Source organism: Emydura macquarii, unplaced genomic scaffold, assembly GCF_026122565.2.
Source record: "Emydura macquarii macquarii isolate MOO-44397 ecotype Brisbane River unplaced genomic scaffold, CSIRO-AGI_Emac_v2 contig_2676, whole genome shotgun sequence".
Lineage (NCBI taxonomy): Eukaryota > Metazoa > Chordata > Testudines > Chelidae > Emydura > Emydura macquarii.
Genome location: NW_027132813.1, coordinates 41,856,910 through 41,874,513, shown reverse-complemented (window position 1 = coordinate 41,874,513; position 17,604 = coordinate 41,856,910). Strand labels below are relative to the sequence as shown.

At 41.4% G+C, this 17,604-nt stretch overlaps 1 long non-coding RNA gene across 1 annotated transcript; it reads left to right on the top strand.

Moving 5' to 3' along the window:
* Window positions 1–1,626: 1,626 nt before the first annotated feature.
* LOC137164075 (uncharacterized) lies at window positions 1,627–15,648 on the top strand. The gene is made up of 3 exons (XR_010922919.1): window positions 1,627–1,749; window positions 12,984–13,108; window positions 15,578–15,648. It is a non-coding gene; the product is annotated as an uncharacterized lncRNA (long non-coding RNA).
* The last annotated feature ends 1,956 nt before the right edge of the window (window positions 15,649–17,604 follow it).

Sequence of the window (17,604 nt, the reverse complement as noted above, 5' to 3'; positions counted from 1 at the left end):
AAAATGCAGCTTCTTTCTCTTGTGATCACTTTTACTTGCAACCTCACTGCTGGAAAAACAAAACAAAACAGGCCTGGCATATGATCTTCTTAGCCACTGAGAGACCTGGCAAACTCATGCCAGCATCAGGCTGTTTAGGTATTTTCTTTTCACTGCCTCTTTGGTCACAGGCTTACAGAAGTATTGCAAAATATACAGTCTGGGCAGGATAAACCAGACTCATTAGACAGAAGGATAAAGGAGAGGGATAGGAAGGAGAAGAAAGAAGGTGTGGAAGAGAAAGGACACATGAAGTTAGGGGGCAGGGGACAAGAGTATCCCATCCCAGGTGGTAGTTGGGATTTAGCCAGAGTCAGTGGAGGTGCCATCTAGTCCTTCTCTTGCCTGTCTGGTCAGGACATCAGGTGGGGAAGGAGTAAGAGTTATGGGCTATTCTGATAAGTGCCCTGGAAGGAGCCTGGATTTTGGCAGAACAAAGGAAGTAGCTTTGTGGCAAGAAACAAGAAGAGGAGAGAGTTGGTTGGACCTAACACCCAATTCTTTGTTCAGTTGCCCATGGCTGGAATGCATGGAGGAGAGAGAGAGCATGAGTTCCACATTAGTCATCAGGAGATGTTGCTATTGTATCCTGCAATGAGAGGAGATTGACAGACACTGGAAGGAGAGCAGTGACCCAGGGAAAGGCACTGGGCGAAGGTTTGGCCTTCTCATTATTGGAGGATTTTTGTTACTGTGTCAGGTGTGGAGATTTGCACTTCTTTCTCACTACTTTTCTCATTGGCTGAAAAATACAAAACTGACATCACAAAACTATGCTGCTGTTTTTGTTTGTGTTTAAAATGGTCGTTTAAAAAAAAAAATTACAAATTTTTTAAATAAAAAAATTATCTATGGCTATTGACATAAAAAGGCTAAAAGGAAAGCAACAGGGCAGTCTGCAAAATATCTTCGATACCTGCATACAAATGCAAGGAGTATAGGGAACAAACAGGATGAACTGGAAGTTATGGTATATGAAAAAAATTATGACTTAATTGGCACCACAGAGACTTGGTGAGACAGCTCCCATGACTGAAGTACCAGCATTGAGAGATATACCTTGTTTCATAAGGATAGGTATGGGGAATAAAGGAGGAGGTGTTGCACTGTATATCAAGAATGTATACACTTGCTCCGAGATCTAAAGGGAAGTAAGAGACAGACTTATTGAGAGTATCTAGGTGAGGATAACAAGGGAAAAGAACAGTAGCAATGTTATGGTGAAGGTCTATTATAGACCACCAAATCAGGAAGAGCAAATGGATGAGTCATTCTACAAGCAGGTAACAAGATTAGTTAACACATATGAGCTAGTATTAATGGGGGATTTTAACTTCCCTGACATTTGTTGAAAGACTATTGCAGCAAAACATAATACATCCTTGTAACGGGGTAGACTAGGCCCAGAGGCTCCCTACTGAAGGTCTCAGGGTCCTGCCACACCCCATCCCAGAGGGAAGCAGAGAAGAATTCCTCCAAGTGGCCTAGAATGTCTGCAGGGGAAGCAGCCAATCAAAGGAGTGGCCAATCAGGGGCCAGGAGGGCCATATGAAAAGGAGCAGCAGCAACAGAGCACGCAGTTGTTGCTTGGAGCTAGAAGAGAGAGAACTGGCTGAAAGAACCCTAGGACTACAAACAGCGCAGTGCAGACAGGGACCTGGGGAGCGAAGAAGGAGCTCCTGGCTGGCTGCTGAGACTGAGCCCAGGAAGGTAATGTCTCCAGGGAGGAAGTCTTTGTGGTACAGCCCCATACCAGGGCAGGGAGAAGATAAAGACTATATACCTCAGAAGGTGTCTGTCTGTCTGTTCCACCAACAGACAGTGTGTGAGTCTTGGCTGGAGGGCTGAGTCACTGAAAACCCACTGATGAAACCATCAGATGGGGGGCACCCATGAGAGGTGGGGTGTCACCTCATTCCAGATAGGGAAACTGTGGGCTCACACCCCATGAGAAGGGTGCCATCGTGAGAGGGGATGCTGACTCCATTACAGTCCTGAAAATTCTTAACATGTGTAGGAGACAGTTTTGTATTCAGAAAATTAAGGAAACAACTAGGAGGGCATCCATTTTGGATCTGGTTTTGAAAAATGGATGAATTAGTTGCAAACATGGCGGTGATTGGCAAATGGGGAGGTATGATTATGATCTGATAGAATTCAATATTTATGGAAAATAGGACATGAGACCAGCAAAACAAGGACACTGGAATTCAGAAAGGTGTATTTCAACTGACTCAGAGAAATAGCCCAATGAAAAGACCAATTAGGAAGAAAAGGAATTGAAGGGGGCTGGCAGTTGCTAAAAGATGTAACACTAGAGGCTCAACATCAAGCTATTCTGAGGCAGAGGAAAGATAAGAAGAGCCACATGAGACTAATGTGGCTGCACAAGGAGTTCTTTAGCTATCTAAAAACCATAAGGGACACATACACTTCCTTGGTGACATGCCTCTCCTTCCATTTCCTGTATATGGGACTAAAGTGAGTGTGTAGGGACAAAATCAGTAAAGCCAAGGCAAAGAATGAGTTACAGCTGGAAAGAAATGTTAGAGACAAAAAGAAGGGTTCTTCAAATATGTCAGACAAAAAATAAAAATCAAGGATGGGGTAGGTCTACTGCTCAATAGAGAGGAAGAGCTGGTAACAGAAGATGATAGGAAGGCAGAGCTGCTCAATGGTTACTTTGTTTCAGACTTCTTACAAAAAATAACATGAGACTAGTGAAGTTACCATATACAACAAAGGGGAAGGGATGCGGATCAGGATAAGTAAAGAACACGCCAGAGATTTTCTGACCAATTTGAATGAATTCAAGTCAGAGGGGCCAGATGCTAGTCACCTATGGGTACTGAAGGAATTAGGTGAAGAAATCTTGGAGTCACTGACAATAATATTTTCAAACTCATGGATGACAGGAGAGATCCTGGAAGACTGGGGAAGGGCTACCGTAGTGACTATCTTTAAAAAGGGGAGGGGGAGGATCCTGGGAATTGTATACTAGTCAGCCTGACTTCGATACCTGGGAAGCTACTAGAACAATGTATAAAACATTTAATTTGCGAATACCTGGAAGATGAAGGGGTAATCACTAGTAGCTAGCATGGATTTACCAAGAATAAATCATGACAAACTAGCTTGATTTCCTTCTATGACAGGGTAACTGATTTGGTGGATGGGAGAATGCAGTGGACACAATCTATCTGGATTTCAGCAAGGGTTTTGCCACAGTCCCACATGACATTCTGATAAGCAAGCTGGAGAAACATGGGCTCAACAGAACTACCGTTAAGTGGATAAATAATTGGTTAAACTACCACAAATAAAAAGTGACTCTAATGGAATGATGTCAGATTGGAGGGAGGTCTCAAGTGGGGTTCCACAGGGATGTCTTCTGGGTCTGGTGTTGAACATCATTATTAATAACCTGGATGTAGGAATAGAGAGCATATTGATAAAGTTTGCAGATGAGACCAAGCTAGGAGGCGTTTCCAATGTTTTGGAGGATAGAGCTAAAATTCAGAGGGACCTTGATAAACTGGAGAACTGAGCTACAAACAAAATGAAATTCTACAAAGACAAAGTAAGGTGCTACACTTAGGGAAGAAAATCCAAATGCACAAATACAAAATGGGGGAAAACTGGCTCGGCAGCAGTACTCCTAAGAAGGATCTGGGAGTTGAGGTGGATCAGAATCTCTACATGAGTCAACAATGCAATGCTGTTGCAAAAAAAGCAAATGCAGTTTTAGGTTGCATTAACAGAGGCATAGCATGCAAATCACGGGAGGTGATAGTACTGCTCTAGTGGGTGTTGGTTAGTCCTCAGCTGGAGTAGTGTGTCCAATTTTGATCACCAATGTATAGAAAGGATGTAGAGAAACCGGAAGGGATCCAGAGGTGAGTGACAAAAATGATCAAAGAGATGGAATGCAAGCCATATGAACAAAAGCTGGAGGAACTGGTTGTTTGGTTTGGAAAAGAGGATATTGAGGGGGAATATGACAGCAGCAGATACTTGGAAAGCTCCCATAAAAAAGATGGAGAAGAGTTGCCCTCTCTTGCCACAGAGTGCAGGACAAGAGGCAATGGGTTCGAACTGTCTTGGATACTTTAGACACAACAAATCCTGCATCTTGGCAGGGGGTTAAACTAGATGACCCTTGTGGTCCCTTCTTAGTCTTTGATTATTTGTTTGTTTACCAAAATCTTGGCAATGGAAAAACTCAACCATGCTGGGTGTGGCTTATTTTTTTTTTTTTTAAATAAAATTCAGAAACTTTTTTTTAAAGGGCACAGCTTAGTTAAAAAGTGGGTCTTTCAAAAAACACTTGCTTAATTTTTGACCAGCTTTACACTCAACTAAAGAGATGGAAACTGAGGCGGCAGCATCTGCATGCTAAAAACTAAGAACTCTTCTATGTTCACACTCACCACCTTTCATCTTTCTCATCTGACTGATAACAAGTTTCAGTTATATGGAAATAGAAGCATTTGGGGCGCTTACTGTGCTCCACATGTATACAAGCCAAATCTCCATCTTGTAGGAGCAGCTTGAATTCTAGTAGGAAAATGAATGCCAAAGCAGATCAGTCATTCTTAAACTGGCACTAATTAGCACTCCAATGATGTGTACCAATCTCTATCTGCTACCCAGTGGCATTGAAAAACATGAGATTCTTTCTTGTCATATTGGCTTGTGATAATTTCCAATCTGATTGGGATGAGTGAGGGGAAAAGACCTCATCAGCAATAGAAGTGTGGCCCAGATTCATGCCTAGTGTAACACCAATGAAGTCACTGGCGTTACATCAGAGATAAAGCTGCTCTCAGCTTTTGTAAAGGAAGTATTTAACAACATAGTTAAATGACCACTACAAAGAGTGATCAGTAACAGTGGATTCAGTCTCTTATTTTGCACAGTGCAATTATCTTTTAACAGATTTCTATTTGACATTGTCAGATTCCATGATCCCCTTATTTTCCATTCTCCATTTGCTGTAGATATTAGTATTCTGCAAACATATGCAACTTGATTTTTATAGTGTAATGAAGATGAAAATTGCTTTTCCAAATGGATTGATTGTAGATCCTCAGAGACAAAGTGGATGACAACAAATTGCTGGAGTCATATGTTACAAATTGCTTACTTCCTGTTTTATAGAAGACTCCAATTTAAAGCTCAGCAAAAAAGAATTATGTACACTGAATCCTAGATTTGGTTGTATTTGGAGAGAAAATTAAGATTTAATGAAATATTACTTACCAACTACAATGATTGAATGACTGGTGTCTTTTTGATTACTAGTCTTCCTGCTCCAAATATATTGGAATGATAATAGATAAAATGCATTTGGTGTCATAGTATCTTCAGTGAATACTCAATTGGATAATGTTGGCAGGAAGGAGGAAAAGTGAGAGGCTGAAGTGAGGGGGAAAGAGGTGATGGTGTGAATAAAGTGGGTTCCCAGGGCTAGAGAGATGTGGGGGGGGGGAGGGGGAAAGCACAGAAAATAATGAAAGGTAGGGAGGAGAAATACAGAAAACAGTTTTTAAAAGAGGGCATTATGTTGTGGTTAGTAACATTTATCTTTTATTCATTAAAGATGGTTTTTGAAGGGTGAAGCTGTGACCATTTCATGCTGATCTTCCAGTGATCATCAGAGTCTGTTTTGTCAAAACGTGTAGGCAGTTAAATCTTGGAGAAACAATATGTTCTTGATCTCATACTGCCAGTCTCTTTGGAAGCTTTTGGACTCTGAATTGGAGACTCCTGGCAGCTTCCTCCATTTTCTTTGCATAATGTGTTGGTTCTGTGGTGGGTTTGTTTTTCTCAGAATGAGACTGTCCCTGTCCAACATGGTGTCTTGTAAAAGCCCTCTGTCTAAAGAGTCCAATCCTTCTGTATGGAAGGGGAAATTCAAGGCAGCCATAGTAAAATATCTAGGACACTGCTTTGGGGTTACAAAAGGGTCCTGTGATAGAGAGAGCAATTTCTTGCAACATCCTGCACAAACCTTTATTGAGTTACGTTTAAGTACCTTAGGCGTTCATTTTATTAAGAATGTAAGTATTTATTGTGGAATGGTATAACTTCTTTAAGGGAGAGGTCATGGCTAATAACCTCTGCAAAGTGTTATGAGCTTCAAAATATTCTTTGAAACAAGGTGCTAGACAAACAAAGTTAAATGGGATTCCTAGGAAAACCATGGGAGGAGGGTTTACCTACCTTTCGATCCATCCCTCTGAAGCTGTGTCTTGAGAAGAAACAAATTGTTTGGCTGATTACCTATTCAAAGTCTCTTCAAAGATTCAAACTGAATGAAAGGAGTCACTCAGATTCATGAGGGTGCTTGTTCTGAGCTGTCCATGATTATGGACTTGTAATCACAGAAAATCCCCCTTGTGGGGTTTGAAAGACTGTTCACCTGTCATAGCCTTTTTGGAGTTGGGGGTGATCTCTGTAAGCTTATTAGCATGTTTATAGAGTCTCTTTTTAATATGTAAATACTCTATTATGCTTTTACCCTAAGAATAAATGTGCTTACTTGGAAGAGCTGTGTGGTAACACTGGCAATTACAGTACTTACTGTCTTTGAGGAGAAAAGTAAGGCAGACTTGCTCCATGCTTTTTTGGAGGATTGAAGTGAGGCTGACTGGCCTGTAGTTTCCCCAGATCCTCCTCCTTCTCTTTTTTGAAGATGAGCACTATATTTGCCTTTTCCAAAGCATCTGGCACTTCCCCCCAATCACCATGCATTTTCAAAGATAATAGCCAATGGGTCTTCACTCACATCAGCCAACTCCCTCAGCACTCTCGGATGCATTGCATCCAGCCCCATGGACTTGTGCATGTCCAGACTTTCTAAATAGTCATGAATCTGTTCCTTCACCACTGAGAGCTGCTCCACTTCCCCATATGTATAATTCATACTATGTTTGTTTGTGAGCTTCGGTTCAGATCCATTGCAACAACTCTCTATTGTGAGTTTTTTTTTGGAATTTTTTTCCCATTAAAAACAATTTGCATTAGCATGCTGAGATTTTTTTCTTTGCTTAATACATAAGAATATATTTTTGTTGTAAAGTGATGACAAATCCAAGAAAGCTTTGGAGTTATTTTTGCTTATTTAAGAAGGGCTTACTGAATTATAATGAGCTGGTTAGTGTTGTATTTGATGGCATTGGAACTGTTCAAATGGGTACCATAAGTCCTCTAGTAGTGAGCATGGCTCATGGAACTTCTTTGGTTCAAGTAGTAGACACCTGTGCTCTTGGAGTAGGAGTACAGGAGTTCTATTTCAGCTGTTGATATGACGTTCTAAATGGCCATGTTGTCTAGTGTACTGCCAATGGGAAGTCTTAGCCTGTCTAGGACTCTATACTGTACCTGTCACCTTAGCAGCTGAGTGGAAATAGCCTAAGTTAGGAATCTACATAGACCTTACTTCCCACAGCTTTGTTACAACTCTTTAAATTCTGTAGATTAATTATAAACAACAATCATTTTATCTAGTAGTGTGATTTTTTTCTTCTATATGATCAATCAAATGCTTTCCAAACTGAAAGTAAAATGTATAGGTTATTTTTAAACACAAATTAAAAATAGCAAATATTCATCCATGTGAAGAATTGAAGACTCTAACTGGAGTTGGAGCTTTTGAAATATTCAGCTCAGGTCCTAGTAACATGCAGCTCCCAATGTAAAGTCTAAATGGCATCCTCCTATCGTGGATGTGGATGGAAGTTATAAGACTCATTGCCTAATTTTTAGGAGATTAACTGGCAAGCCTATAACCCATATTATATAAACAATAATATTAATCTGATTAGAAGATAATAAGGCTTTTGTCTCCAAATCTGGCTACACAGAATTTTGCAAGGACCCTCAGGATGTATGACAAGGACACTCTCCCTGAGAACAAAATACAGCCTTAAAGACTTTTGAGATAACATGGAATAATAATCAAATGGATAATTAATTAGAATGACACAGGAAATAATATTCTACTGGTACACATGGTATTATATACCAGGATTGGCCAAATTAACTGACCCTCCTTTCCCCCAAGACTCCCTCTCCACTGGGCAGAATCCTCTAGTCCAACCATCCTGCCTCAGGGCAGAAGTTCTGAGCCCCCCACCCCAGTCTGGTAAGCAGAGAATAGGGCAGAGGGCATGGGAGCTCCACGAGCTGCACTTTAACTGTAAAAGAGCTGCAGGCAGCTCACAAGCCACAGTTTGGCCACCCTTGTTCTATACTATAAAGCATTCTAGATTAACGTACTCAAACCCTTCCCTGATAACCTGGCAGTAAGACAAAGGACCAGCCTCGCCTCCAGCATGCCAAAAGCGTCCAATGGTCCATGTTCCTCTATTTTCAAGTGGGAGGTGAAGAATTTAGGAGATGCTAAAGCACTATAGAAAGACTATAGCAGCTAACAAAGTTTGATTAACTTAGAACTGACAACTAAGAACTCACAAATTAAGTATGAGGCACTTTTTTCTACTAACATGGTGAGTTGCCCCTCTTACAGAGCCTGAGCACTCTGTGCCCTCCTTCCAAGTCCAAACTTAAACTTTCTGACACACACAATATCAAGGTACAATACTCTATAGGTAGAAATTAATGAGATATTCATGCATATTAATTGCCATTAGCTCATTTTCACATTTGTTCTTTCTGGCCTAACCAGTTATTTCCATGTTCTTTGTGGTGTACGTGTTAAGTTTAAAGAGGGTATGAACGTAGGTAGCCATCTATTTATGTCAAAGGTCTAACTTGCTTTAACTTATACTTATTTATTTGTGGCAAAGCTTACAAAGATATATACGCTAGCTTCATGCTTTAGCTTATCATTTATCTAGGGTCCCAAACGTATGTATGCTATCTTGCCTTAACTCAACATACAGGATGTGGCCTGTAGGTACCTTGTGTTACGGCCAAATGTTATAGTACAAATTTATAAATCTAATAATAAAACAAACAATAAAACGTATAAGAAAAATATATATATAACCCAGCAAGTAGGCTAGACCCATGGGCTACAGACTACATGAAGAAATTAGACCCTTTAGCAGGACAGAAAGGACATTCCAGGCTTCGCTTTGTTTTTAAATAGGATTGTCAGTTGTGTTCTGGTTGCTAATGTCTGTTTATTGCTGGCAACTGCCATGTAATCAGCATTTCACACGTTTGTCTTTGGTCATTGTCAATATGCTCTCACTTATCATTGTAGCTGTCAAGACAAAGTTTGGTCCTATGACTGACCAATTAATCTGATCTATTATTGCACTGTGTGTGTGTTTGCTATCTTGACAGCTTTATGAAAAATACAGAAAGGTCACTTCATCTTCTGTGGCCCAACCTCCTGAATGATGCCGTTCTTTTTGCAAAAACTGAGTCTACTTATTTTGATTTGCACTTAGCACTAAGCTAACTATTTGCCAGTGTTTGCATAGGCTCTATCATAGTTTATCCAGTGTGCATAGAGAGACCACACTTGGATCTGATGTAAGTGGGTTCATGTCACAGAATTAAATGAAATTTGTACCCACTGACACCAATCTGACCATAACCCAATGAAGTGGGACCACTAAACACTGAGGATGGGTTAAGGATAATCCAGAGGTTAAGGAAATCCAGGCATGGCTCAATATCTAAACAAATACTTTGCCTCTGTTTTTAATGAGGCTAATTATGATCTTGGGGCTAGTGGTAGGGTGGCTAATGGGAATGAGGCTATGGAGGTAAAAAAATTAGCACATCTGAGGTAGAAGCCAAACTTGATCAACTTAATGGGACTAAATTGGGGTGGCTGGATAATCTCCGTCCAAGAATATTAAAGGAACTAGCACATGAAATTGCAAGCCCATTAGCAAGGATTTTTAATGAATCTGTAAACTCAGGGTCTATACCGTAGGAATTCACCAGTCATAACATAATTCATATTTTTAAGAAAGGGAAGAAAAGTGATCCGGGTAATTACAGGCCTGTTAATTTGACTTCAGTGGTATGCAAGGCCTTGGAAAAATGTTTGAAAGTAGTTCAGGACATCGAGGTTAACGGTAATTGGGATAAAATACAACATGAGTTTACAAATGGTAGATCATGCCAGACCAATCTGATCTCCTTTTTTGAGAAGGTAACAGACTTTTTAGACAGAGAATGCAGTGGGTCTAATTTACCTAGATTTCAGTAAGGCATTTGATATGGTTCCACATGGGGAATTATTCGTTAAATTGGAAAAGATGGGGATTAATATGAAAATTGAAAGGTAGATAAGGAACTGGTTAAAGGGGAGACTGCAATGGGTCATACTGGAAGGTGAACTGTCAGGCTGGAGGGAGTTTACTAGTGGAGTTCCTCAGGGATCAGTCTTGGGACTGATCTTATTTAACCTTTTTATCACTGACCTTGGCACAAAGTGGGAATGTGATAATAAAGTTTGTGGATGACACAAAGTTGGGAGGTATTGCCAATACAGAGAAGGATCAGGATATCATACAGGAAGATCTGGATGAGCTTGTAAACTGGAGTAATAGATATAGGATGAAATTTAATAGTGGAAAGTGCAAGGATGTGCATTTAGAGACTAATAACAAGAATTTCTGCTATAAGCTGGGGATGCAGCAGTTGGAAATGACAGAGGAGGAGAAGGACCTGTGTGTATTGGTCACAGGATGACTATGAACTGCCAATGTGATGTGGCTGTTGAAAAAGCTAATGCAGTCTTTGGATGCATCAGATGAGGTATTTCCAGTAGAGATAGGGAGGTGTTGGTACCATTATACAAGGTGCTGTGAGACCTCATCTGGAATACTGTGTGCAGTTCTGGTCCCCCATGTGTAAGAAAGATGAACTGGAACAGGTCCAGAGAAGGGCTACTAGGATGATCTGAGGAATGGAAACCTGCCTTATGAGAGGAGACTCCAAGAGCTTGACTTGTTTAGCCTAACCAAAAGAAGGTTGATGGGTGATATGATTGCCCTCTATAAATACATCAGATGGATAATTACCAGGAAGGGAGAGGAATTATTTAAGTTCGGCACCAGTGTGGACACAAGCACTAATGGATATAAATTGGCCATCAGGATGTTTAGACCTGAAATTAGATGCAGATTTCTAACCATCAGAGGAGTGAAGTTCTGGAATAGCCTTCCAAGGGGAGCAGTGGGGGCAAAAAACCTAGCTAGCTTCAAGACTGAGCTTGATAAATTTATGAAAGGGATGCTATGATGGGACAGCCTAGTTTGGCAATTGACTGATCTTTGACTACTGGTGGTAGATATGCCAATGGCCTGGGAAGGGATGTTAGATGGCATGGGTTCTGAGTTATTACGGAGAATTCTTTCTTTGGTGTCTGGCTGGTGAGTCTTGCCCAAATGCTCAGGGTTTAACTAATCCCCATATTTGGGGTTGGGAAGAAATTTTCCCTCAGGGCAGATTGGCAAAGGCTCTGGGGTTTTTCACCTTGCTCAGTAGCATGGGACACGGCTCACTTGTTGGTGGATTCTCTGTACCGGAAGGTCTTTAAACCATGATCTGAGGACATTGATAACTCAGTCATAGGTCAGGGGTCTATTAAAGAAGTGGATGAGTGAGGTTCTATGGCCTGTGTTGTGCAGGAGGTCAGACTAGATGATCATATTGGTCCCTTCTGACCTTAGAGTCTGAGTCTATGAATTCATATGCTTCTAGAGCTCAGAATTTAATGCTAGGTAAGAGGCAAAAATGAAATTATCTGAAGTCCTATATATTGATGGATCTAGAATAAACACAATACAGAAGCAGACAATATTTAGCCGAGTTTTCAAATAATAAATAGGGAATATGGAGTGGGACACACACTTTCCACATAACTAACCAAATTAATCCCTGGGATAACTCCATTGAGGACATCTACTATACCAGGAGTTAATTTGTTCCAATATAATTTTGTACTTCCTTTCCCATCAACTTGCCGGTATCTAGGGTTAAACTTTTTGTAGCTATGGGGGATTTAATATTGTGTTGGCACAGCTTTCTTGTAACTTGTGCTCCCTGCAGTTTTTTTTTTAATAAGTAGTGCATATTCATCTCTTGTAACTCAGCTTTTAAGGTTGATGGCTCCTTTAAGAAACTAACTGGATGATCTAAGAACTCTGATTGCTGAACTGGTTCAAAACATGTTAATGTTCCTGGAAGCTTATTTGAAAAGGGGAAAAGATTTTGATTGTAATTCTTGGGCAGAGGGCAGAATAACACTGTTTGAATTTAATCCCTACTGACTCCATTCCCACTCCACTGCACGACTGTGTGAGCTGCCTCAGAGTCAAAAGTGCGAGGCCCAGATCTGCAGCTAGTACAAACAGGCACAGCTCTGTTGAAGTCAATGGAGCTATAATGATTACACCAGCTGCATATCTGTTCCTCGCAGACAAACAGGTGAAACTGGGATACTAAGAGTTCAAGCTGCCAGTTCAAAAAATTGGCTTGCTAATTCCTAGTTCAGTGCTGTGTGCTTGAGCTCATAGTGCCTGGGGGGCGGGGGGAAGAAGTAAAGGGCTTCTGCCACCAACACTGTCAAGATTTATTGGAGGAGCTAATGCCAGATATATTAGCAACGAAAATGTGAGTGGGTGGCTAGATGCTTTCCATCCAGTGGTGATGGGCCAGGACAGCTTGTGCAGTCTTATGACAATTCAAGTATGCTTATTTGATATAGTCAGAGGGGATGTGCTGTACAGCACGGACTTTCTGGAGTCTGAAACAATTATTTCTCTCAGCAAATATTTTCTCAGAGCTGGATCTTTTTAAATTTGGGAGGATTAAATAGTAATTATAAACCAGGGAATTTTTGTCCTGTTTGTCTGACAATTTGATTACAGTGGAGAATTCTCCTGGCTTTTGTTTTTACACTTCAGAATTGATTTTCCTCACCTACGTGTTTCTCCTCTCATTTCCAGAAATAGATGGGATAACAAGCTTTGACTGAATGATTTTGAAAACCTGCCTTGTTTGTCTACTGAGAGACCAGCAACATTCAGTCTTGCAAAGGCGATGAATTTTGCCCAATTTTGGGCAAAATGTGGTGAGTAAAACTCTCTGGAAGCAATGAATGGACATTATTGTATCGCAGCCGTGCCTAGAGATTCTTATTCGGATTGTACATTAGGACCCCATTGTGGTAGGCAAACACACTGAGATACAGCTCTTGCCCCTAACAGTTTACAATCTTAGACAAGACATAGAGCAAGAAGGGAATCATGGACACAACAAGGTGAAATGGCTTGTCCCAGGTCAACTAGTAGTTCAGGGACAGAGTGGGAAATAGACCGCAGCCCGCCCAATTCAGTGCCTTATCCATAGGCTCCCTGACTGAATGAGCTAGGTACTGTTGTGGACTATGATGTAGGTTGTCTGACCTAAGCAGTCACAGCAGGAGTCAGGTCTAGGAGGCGGAGCAGGTATTGAGGGTGGGAAACAAAACCAAAGGTCTGCACCACAGTCAACTGCCAGTTACCAGAGCCAGGGGCTGAGTCAGTCAGAATCAGAAATTGAAGCTGAAGGTCATAGCTGAGGGCAGATACCAAATGCCAGAAACAAGCTGGAGTCAAATCAGAGGCTGGGGACAGAACCAGGACTGGTCACTGAGGATTAGACACAAGGGCAGGAGGAGAGGCAAGGATCAAGCCTGGAGCAGCAGCACTGTGGGAACAGGAGCAAAGGCAGGGGTGAGGGAAGAGCCAGGAGCAGAGCAAGAATTGGGAAACAGGTTGAATGCACGAGGCAGGCACAAGCAGGGTCCAATGCAGCCACACCAGGAAATAACCTTGTTGCTCAAACATCTTATTCCTCCTTCTTGCTTAAATGATGTAGTTGGACCAATTGGTGGAGCAAGCCAATCCTCCAGTCAGAGCTCCCTAGCAGGTTCCCAACCCACCTGTTTTCAATAGGTACTGGGTGGAGTCTAGGATGTGGTGGCTGCCTAGGGATGCCTAGGCCTAGGTTCAAGACCTCAGACATCCCAAGTTTATAGAATTCAATAAATAGAGTTTAAGGGAGTAAGCTATGGCTGTAAAAGAGTTAAAATTCCTATAACTACTGGAAGCCTAACCACTTGCTGGCTCTTTGTGGTTACAGGAACAACAGCTGAGCTATAAGCAAACCAGCTGATATGATGGAAAGGGCTTGTGAATGTGCTGACACTGGTGTAGACTTCAGAGGCAGAAGGAGACAGGAAGTCAGTGAAAGGACTGGACTCTATTAGCAGCAAGCGATGTTAGTGACTCTTGCAGCACTATTTTGGACAAAGATGAAGATGTCAGAGGAGGAAGCTGTAGTAGATGAGAAATAATTGGGGGCTGGCTGAGGGTTTTGACAGTGGGGATAGAAGGGACTGGGCAAATTCTGGAGATACAGTGTAGGAAAAAACAGCAGGATTTGGTGACTATCTTGATGTAACAGGGGAGTTGAAAATTAAACCATGGTTGTGAGTCAAGGAGAAGGGTGGGATTGTCAGCAGGGAGTGAGAGGAGAAAAAGAGTTCTTGGAAGCAAGGTGAAGAATTCAGTTTTCAGTGTAGAGTTAGAGGTGAAGTCAGGGTATCCAGGAAGAAGTGCTGGAGAGGTAGTCTGGATGCCAGGGAAGGGGAGGGCTGGTGAGAGATTTGGGTCCTCAGTCTAGAGTTGATCTACTATGGCTTCATTCGGAAGAACATGTTACTCATTGTCCAGGATAAAGAAATATGAAACTTAACAGCATAAGCATAAGGAGCCTAAACTAATGTCTCAGTTCAATGTCCAATTTTTTTCTTGACATGTTGGACCAGACCCTGGTCCCTGTAGCAAGCCCTTTGTGCTCTGGCAGCATAAATGGGCTGCAAGGCTGCCATTACTAGGCAATTGAATTTCCATGGTATGTTACAAGGGTATGACCAGGGAAAGTAGGCATGACCAGGAAGTTGCTGCACTCGAAGGATTCCTGAGAACTAATTCCATCTCAGTTCAGTGAATGTGAAAAGTTTCAGCTAGATAAAACCATTCACACGTAGTTCACTTGAATGAACATCTAAATTTGATTCTTCACTGCAGATCCTCCTTGTGTGGTCATTTTCTGCTGTGCATAGTGGGAGGCAAATGCCACCACTGGCATAGCGGAGTAGAGAATTCTGATTGAGTCATTGCTGTATTACACCAACTTTGCAGAGTGGAGACCTGTGAAGCTTAATCCAAATTATTTGAAGTACTTTTTCCTAGAAATTGGATCAGAAATCTCAAAACAGGCTCTCAAGGTTTTTTAATACTTTCAATGGTTCTGTTTGGGCACACACAAAATTTGGCTTGTGGCTTGTCATTGCTTTGGTAAAAATGATATTTATTATTCTCTTAATGCAGCTCAGGTCAGAGTGCTATAAGCACACCTGTTTGAAGGAAAAAATATCTGCTTAGTATTCACATACAGGTGTCCACCTCCTCAGTATAATGGTGACCATGTTCTTGTGCTTTACTTTGTGATAGGAGATAGTCCTTCAACATGCATTTTGCTTTATTTGTCATAGGTATCTTGGAATTTCCCCAGGAAGGTGGGGAGGCATACAAAATGAATTAAATTCTTCTGACCTTCCAAGAAGTTGCAATCTCTGTTCTTACTGTATGCATATTGATGTGATCATCCCTACTAATAACAATAGCTTCTGTGTGTACAAAACTGAGGACTTTGGGCCACACATCCAAATTAGGTGAAACCAATTTGCATGCACCTTTATACATTGAATTTACCTGCTAAATACCTGATGTATGTGAATACATGAGCTGCATGTATATGTTTGTGATTAGTGATGTTCCTAACTGGCCATTTGTGTACACAAGTGCCTCAGTATTATTCACACGTGGCTTATTTGTACATCTAGGTGCATGTGAATGAATGCTTTAAATTAAATATTGATATTGAAAATATGGGCCTTAAATCTACATTAACAATAACCAAGGAATACTCGGTATGGTTTTCTGTGAGCTGGATTTCTATAAATTGGATATCCCAGTTTGAAATTTAAAAGCAACTTTTATATGTAATCCTTCTGCCAGTTGGAGTTGGCAGCAATAAGGGCTGTGCCACAAGCAGGATTCATAAACATAAAACCATGAGCAAAACACCACCCTAGAGTTCTTTGGGCATTGTCCTCTTCCTTCAGGTTCTTTAAGTCCAGCAACAAAAGTTCCTTTAATGTGGCCCCCTCCCTTCACCATACCCCACTCACAGTAGTTGTCCATGGTCAGTGAAGACCCAGAGTTCAGAAGTGCATCTTCAGAGTTCACCTTGCACCCTGAGGGTAGGGGAAGGCACCTTGCTTGCTCCACTGGCTGGGCACTTGCTCTGGCATCTGCTCATCTACTCCACTAGCTGCCCTGCTAGCTGCTTGCCACTCCAGGATATCTTGAGGCCCCACCACTTAACACATCTCAGTGATTTCAGCTGTTAGTGGGGGAATCTCACTGCTAGTGCAGACTGGGTAGCCTCTTGCATCAGAGATACTGTCCCAAAGCAAGTCTGGTGCTTAGACTTGGTTATCAGTAATATCATCTCTGCAGGTCTGGAACAAGACCCTCAGTTGAGTTTTAATCAGCTCTGTTATTACACAGCAGAGAGGGAAAAGGGATCAAAGGGTGTTGACTGGTCACACCATCAGGTACAAGTACTTGTCCCCACTCTCTCAACTCCAGTTGGCTTTGGCACCCATATCCCCTGCCTAATGAGTGCAGTTTAGTTGAGGGTGGGTGAGTCCCTCAATCAGGGTATACCAAGCACATTTCTTCTGCCATAGAGTCACAAAACAAGGATAACAACCCTTTATTACTTCTGCCCCAATAGCAAAGTGACTTGTGATCCAACACCAGCTAAAAGTGATCATTTGGGCAAAGCAGTCCCATCATGCTCAGCACCTTGGCAGGGTGGGTGTGTCCATGCAAATAAGATTGGTTGCTGACATTCTTCCGCTGCTCATCACTAGATGTCAAGGAAGAGCTCATTCAGAGCCTGCTTATAGCTGTGTAGCATCATAATTCCCTATTATGAAATACACCCTCTTCTAAACTGGGAATTTATACATTTGTATTACTCTGTAGCCCATGAAATCATCTGCCAGCTTTTTCTGCTCTGCCTCATTATTTGCAAATTGCAGTAAGTCCTGTCTGTTGTGATTCCAAGAGTCAGGACAGCTTGTATGCAACAAAATTGCCAACCGTTTACTTTTTTAATCTTTGCCACTCATTACAATTTAGGCAGATCATTTTCACCCACAAGCAATTTTCAGTGTTGCAATTTTTCTATTTCCAACACATGAACTTAGAGAGAAATTCTTTCTTTCTTAAAGAATTAAGAAGTTTATAAGAGCAGTGTCGTGCCTGTCTGAGTGTAACTATTTCATTAGCACAAGAAAGTTTTGAAATTCCTGAAATAATCAGAATCACTCCATTCTAAGATGGAAGCTGCAGATCCTGACCATGCTTGATGCAAAAGGGGAAAAATCAGTTATGAAACAACATAAAATTGGCAGAAAGCCCAGGAGTGCTAAGATGGCACCTTGGG